The sequence below is a fragment of the Triticum urartu genome, unplaced genomic scaffold, assembly GCF_003073215.2.
Source record: "Triticum urartu cultivar G1812 unplaced genomic scaffold, Tu2.1 TuUngrouped_contig_1782, whole genome shotgun sequence".
In the NCBI taxonomy this organism is placed as follows: Eukaryota; Viridiplantae; Streptophyta; class Magnoliopsida; order Poales; family Poaceae; genus Triticum; species Triticum urartu.
The window spans coordinates 1-6169 of NW_024112238.1; the positions used below are offsets into that span (position 1 = coordinate 1).

General features: G+C 40.7%; 2 non-coding genes across 2 annotated transcripts; both read right to left on the bottom strand.

Annotated features, from left to right (window-relative positions):
• Positions 1-2236: 2236 nt before the first annotated feature.
• On the bottom strand, positions 2237-2309 carry TRNAR-CCG. Its single transcript has one exon. It is a non-coding gene; the product is annotated as a tRNA-Arg (tRNA).
• Positions 2310-4967: 2658 nt separating this feature from the next.
• TRNAR-CCG lies at positions 4968-5040 on the bottom strand. Its single transcript has one exon. It is a non-coding gene; the product is annotated as a tRNA-Arg (tRNA).
• Positions 5041-6169: the final 1129 nt, after the last annotated feature.

The following is a 6169-nucleotide window of genomic DNA, read 5'->3' on the forward strand; positions in this document are numbered from 1 at the left end:
TTTGTGGGTTCACTAATTAAGTTCCTAGGCAGGCCAAACAGTTCACACACATGCATGTTATGTAAAGAAAAAGGATAAAAATATGAAATGGTGGTGTGAAAAAGGATAAAAATAAGAGGTGACCAATAATTCCATATCATGAAGAGAGATGAAACAAACTGCAACATAGTACTTCCATCGTTGCAGCGACAATAAAAAGGCGGACTGGAGTCCTATAAATTCAAAGGGGAACATCGGCATACTTCACCATGGTGGAAAGCATGATGAAAAAGTAGTAAAATCACAAGAAAAGACCCCATATTTCTAAATATAAGCAACTCATCACTAATTCGTTTTTGAGTGTCTCCTCGAGTCCTCGTAACCACATCAGACGACCGAATGACGCCGTAATCAGTATTGACTGTTCCAATGAGCAGCCGATGCATATGGCAATGGCTTAACTCATGAAGAATGGTGCGTTTTGAGACTTTGAAGTGGGCTATCATCAAGACTGAGGAAAAGCATCCCAATAATAATCTGGTGTTGTGATGGATTAATAAGGATAGCAAATCAAACTTTGTGGGTTCACTAATTAAGTTCGTACGCAGGCCAAACAGTTCACACACATGCATGTTATGTAAAGGAAAAGGATAAAAATATGAAGTGATGGTGTGAAAAAGGATTAAAAAAATAGGTGATCGATCAGGAAAAGCATCCCAATAATAATCTGGTGTTGTGATGGATTAATAAGGATAGCAAATCAAACTTTGTGGGTTCTCTAATTAAGTTCGTACGCAGGCCAAACAGTTCACACACATGCATGTTATGTAAAGGAAAAGGATAAAAATATGAAATGATGGTGTGAAAAAGGATTAAAAAAATAGGTGATCGATCACAACAAAAGACCCCATATTTCTAAATATAAGCAACTCATCACTAATTCGTTTTTGAGTGTCTCCTCGAGTCCTCGTAACCACATCAGACGACCGAATGACGCCGTAATTAGTATTGATTGTTCCAATGAGCAGCCGATGCATATGGCACTGGCTTAACTCATGAAGAACGGTGCGTTTTGAGACTTTGAAGTGGGATATCATCAAGACTAAGGAAAAGCAGTAAAATCACAACAAAAGACCCCATATTTCTAAATATAAGCAACTCATCACTAATTCGTTTTTGAGTGTCTCCTCAAGTCCTCGTAAAGGAAAAGGATAAAAATATGAAATGATGGTGTGAAAAAGGATTAAAAAATAGGTGATCGATCACACTGGGACTTTGAGACTTTGAAGTGGGCTATCATCAAGACTAAGGAAAAGCAGTAAAATGACAACAAAAGACCCCATATTTCTAAATATAAGCAACTCATCACTAATTCGTTTTTGAGTGTCTCCTCGAGTCCTCGTAACCACATCAGACGACCGAATGACGCCGTAATTAGTATTGATTGTTCCAATGAGCAGCCGATGCATATGGCACTGGCTTAACTCATGAAGAACGGTGCGTTTTGAGACTTTGAAGTGGGCTATCATCAAGACTAAGGAAAAGCAGTAAAATCACAACAAAAGACCCCATATTTCTAAATATAAGCAACTCATCACTAATTCGTTTTCGAGTGTCTCCTCAAGTCCTCGTAAAGGAAAAGGATAAAAATATGAAATGATGGTGTGAAAAAGGATTAAAAAAATAGGTGATCGATCACACTGGGACTTTGAGACTTTGAAGTGGGCTATCATCAAGACTAAGGAAAAGCAGTAAAATGACAACAAAAGACCCCATATTTCTAAATATAAGCAACTCATCACTAATTCGTTTTTGAGTGTCTCCTCGAGTCCTCGTAAAGGAAAAGGATAAAAATATGAAATGATGGTGTGAAAAACGATAAAAAAAAATAGGTGATCGATCACGGCTATCATCAAGACTAAGGAAAAGCAGTAAAATGACAACAAAAGACCCCATATTTCTAAATATAAGCAACTCATCACTAATTCGTTTTTGAGTGTCTCCTCGAGTCCTCGTAAAGGAAAAGGATAAAAATATGAAATGATGGTGTGAAAAACGATAAAAAAAAATAGGTGATCGATCACGGCTATCATCAAGACTAAGGAAAAGCAGTAAAATGACAACAAAAGACCCCATATTTCTAAATATAAGCAACTCATCACTAATTCGTTTTTGAGTGTCTCCTCGAGTCCTCGTAAAGGAAAAGGATAAAAATATGAAATGATGGTGTGAAAAACGATAAAAAAAAATAGGTGATCGATCACACTGGGACTCGAACCCAGAATCTCCCGCTCCGGAGGCGAGCGCCTTATCCATTAGGCCATGCGACCAATTTATCAATTCTTCACGTTGACTCTAGAAGTACAACATATTCGCCTGAGCCAGCTATGTGCCGGCTTCTGGGTGGATTCGAGAGAGAGGACACTCAATGAACACCATCTGTAGAAAATTAATGATGACATGATTAATCTTATTCCAAAGACACATTAATTTTCAATGAGGTGACACGATTTCTGGTTGGTGCAGGACCAACATAAATGCTGAAAGGCCAATGCTATGTGTAGACCGGCTGATGGTAGGGGTTTCTAAACCGCCTTGCCAGCCGTTGATCTGCGTTAATTTGGGCCGCTTGATCCCTGAACCATAACATTACTTCCATCCCAACAAAGCATATATCTTTCCGGCACAGATTGGTGCATCCTCGCTCCCACAGGATGAGCTTCAGTTGGCCAACATGCACTAGCCGTAGCGCTCAGGTAGCAGCAGCCGCATCACCTGTCATCTCACGCCAACAACGCCGACGAGCTCACCATGCACGGGCCACGGCTGCAGCGTCCGGTTGCAGCAATGTCACTGTTGTGACCCCCCCTTGAAGCACCGGAGCACCGACAATGCTCTGGCGGGCCGGCAATGCCCCAACACAGCGCCGACGATGCTTCGTTGCAACACCGGCAAAGCTCCGGCGGCCCCGACGATGCTCCATTGTAGCTCCGGCGAGGTTTTGGTGGCCCGATGATGTTCCATTGCAGCACCTGTGAGGTTTTGGCGGTCAATAATGCTCTATCACAGCACCGGTGATGCTCCGACGGCTCGAGAATGCTTCATTGCAGCACTGGCGATGCTCCGGTGACCATGAAGACCGAGGAAAAGCATCCCAATAATTAGTATTTGGTGTTGTGATGGATTAATGCGGATGAAGAAGGAAATCAAAGCAAACTTTGTGGTTTCGCTAATTATAAGTTCGTAGGCAGGCCAAACAGTTCACACACATGAAAAGAGCTACTGTCGAGACCAAGGAAAGCAACCAATATTATCTTGCATTGTGATGGATTAACAAGGGATGAAGAAGGTTAATTAGGAAACTTTGTAGTTTCCTAATTAAGTTCTTAGGAAGGCCAAACAGCTCGCAAATGCATGGTAACATTTTGCTTATTTGATACTGATCGGAATTACTGTATGTGGCATAAAGATCTATGTATGCATGGAATCAAACAATTTTGTGGTTGTAGGTTTCATCTCTCTTCTTACTTGACATGGCATGTTATCCCTTCTTCATGAATTAAGAGATATATTTGTAAATTACAAATGTACAAAGGAAAATGGGATAGATAAAAAGATTACCCGATCACACCAATAATTCCAAATCATGAAGAGAGATGAAATGAACTACAAGATAGTACTTTGATTGTTGCAGCGACACTAAATAGGCAGGCTAAAGTACTATAAATTCGAAGTAGTAAAATCAAAACAAAAGACCCTATATTTCTAAATCTAAGCAACTTACCACTAATTCGGTTTTGGTTGTTTCCTCCTAACCACATCAGACGATCGAGTGAAGCAGTAATGAGTATTGAGTGTTCCAATGAGCAGCCGATGCATACGGCAGTGGCTTAATTCATGAAGAACGGTGTGTTTTGAGACTTTGAAGAGGGCTGCCATGAAGACCGAGGAAAAGCATCCAAATAATTATTTGGTGTTGTCATGGATTAATGCGAATTAAGAGATATATTTGTAAATTACAAATGTACAAAGGAAAATGGGATAGATAAAAAGATTACCCGATCACACCAATAATTCCAAATCATGAAGAGAGATGAAATGAACTACAAGATAGTACTTTGATTGTTGCAGCGACACTAAATAGGCAGGCTAAAGTACTATAAATTCGAAGTAGTAAAATCAAAACAAAAGACCCTATATTTCTAAATCTAAGCAACTTACCACTAATTCGGTTTTGGTTGTTTCCTCCTAACCACATCAGACGATCGAGTGAAGCAGTAATGAGTATTGAGTGTTCCAATGAGCAGCCGATGCATACGGCACTGGCTTAATTCATGAAGAACGGTGTGTTTTGAGACTTTGAAGAGGGCTGCCATGAAGACCGAGGAAAAGCATCCCAATAATTATTTGGTGTTGTCATGGATTAATGCGGATGAAGAAGGATAGCAAAGCAAAACTTTGTGGTTTCGCTAATTATAAGTTCCTAGGCAGGCCAAACAGTTCACACACATGCATGTTATGTTAACCTCAGAGAAAAAGAGACATTTATATATTTATATATATTTGTAATGTAAAGAAAAAAGATAAAAATATGAAATGTTCGTGTGAAATAGGATAAAAATAAAAGACGATCACACGTAATGAGTATTGAGTGTTCCAATGAGCAGCCGATGCATACGGCACTGGCTTAATTCATGAAGAACGGTGTGTTTTGAGACTTTGAAGAGGGCTGCCATGAAGACCGAGGAAAAGCATCCCAATAATTATTTGGTGTTGTCATGGATTAATGCGGATGAAGAAGGATAGCAAAGCAAAACTTTGTGGTTTCGCTAATTATAAGTTCCTAGGCAGGCCAAACAGTTCACACACATGCATGTTATGTTAACCTCAGAGAAAAAGAGACATTTATATATTTATATATATTTGTAATGTAAAGAAAAAAGATAAAAATATGAAATGTTCGTGTGAAATAGGATAAAAATAAAAGACGATCACACTGGGACTCGAACCCAGAATCTCCCGCTCCGGAGGCGAGCGCCTTATCCATTAGGCCATGCGACCACTTTGTTAATTTTGGCAAACTTGATTTTAAGAATAATAAACAGTAACAGCGTGAGCCAACTCCCTGCAGACTTCTGGATGAATTCGAGAAAGAGTACTCAAGGAGGACGTGCCATTTTATTTTCTATTTAGAAAAAGGTACTCCCTCTTATATTATGGGATGGAGGGAGTACCATTTTTATTCGTAAGACACATTAATTTTCAATAAGCTGACACACGATCAACGAACTAGCGCTTCTCGAACTACCAATGCTAGATAGAAGGTTTACGTGGTCCAACAAACAATCTATGCCAACCTTAGAACGTCTAGACAGAGCCTTTTTTAACCTGTCCTGGAACACCTGCTTCCCCAACACCATCCTATCCTCATTACCACGCACCACATCCGATCACGTCCCACTAATCTTACATATTCAGACTCGTGTGCCTAAGCCACGTCATTTCCGTTTCGAGTCCGCTTGGACTCATGCCCCAGCTTGTCACCAAATCGTACAAAGATGTTGGGCGCCCAAACCCCGCTCAACCCAACGATCAAACTTAGCTGCCACCCTGTCAAAAGCCCTAAAAACAACTCGATGCTCTCTTAAGCACTGGGCATCCACACGATCACCAGCCCTCTTCCGCGAAGAGGCTGCAAAGAAAATTATAAATCTACTTGACCTAAAAGAAGAAGCTCGGCCTCTATCAAAAGCCGAATTCAGGCTGAGAATTGTCGTCTCAGATGCACTTCACTTGGCTGTCGCTGAAAAAATGGCCTTCTGGAAACAACGTGGAAAAGTTCGCGCTGCGATACATGGTGAAGAGAACACACAATACTTCCATGCCGCCGCTTCCCAACGGCTACGCAAGAACACAGTAACTTCTCTCCTAGTTAACAGGACAGAGTTCCACTCTCATGATCAAAAAGCGACTATTCTTCACGGTCATTTCACTTCCATTATCGGCTCGCCTCCAACCACCACCTGGTCTTTCCAACCACAACATTACTACCCCCACCCTCTACCCCAACTCCTCACCCTGGAAACACCCTTTAAGATCGAAGAAATCAAAGAGGCATGACAGCAAAGGGGTGTACACTACTAGCTCTCTATACAGTATAATCAACTTTAGAGGAGTACAACCTGTTTAT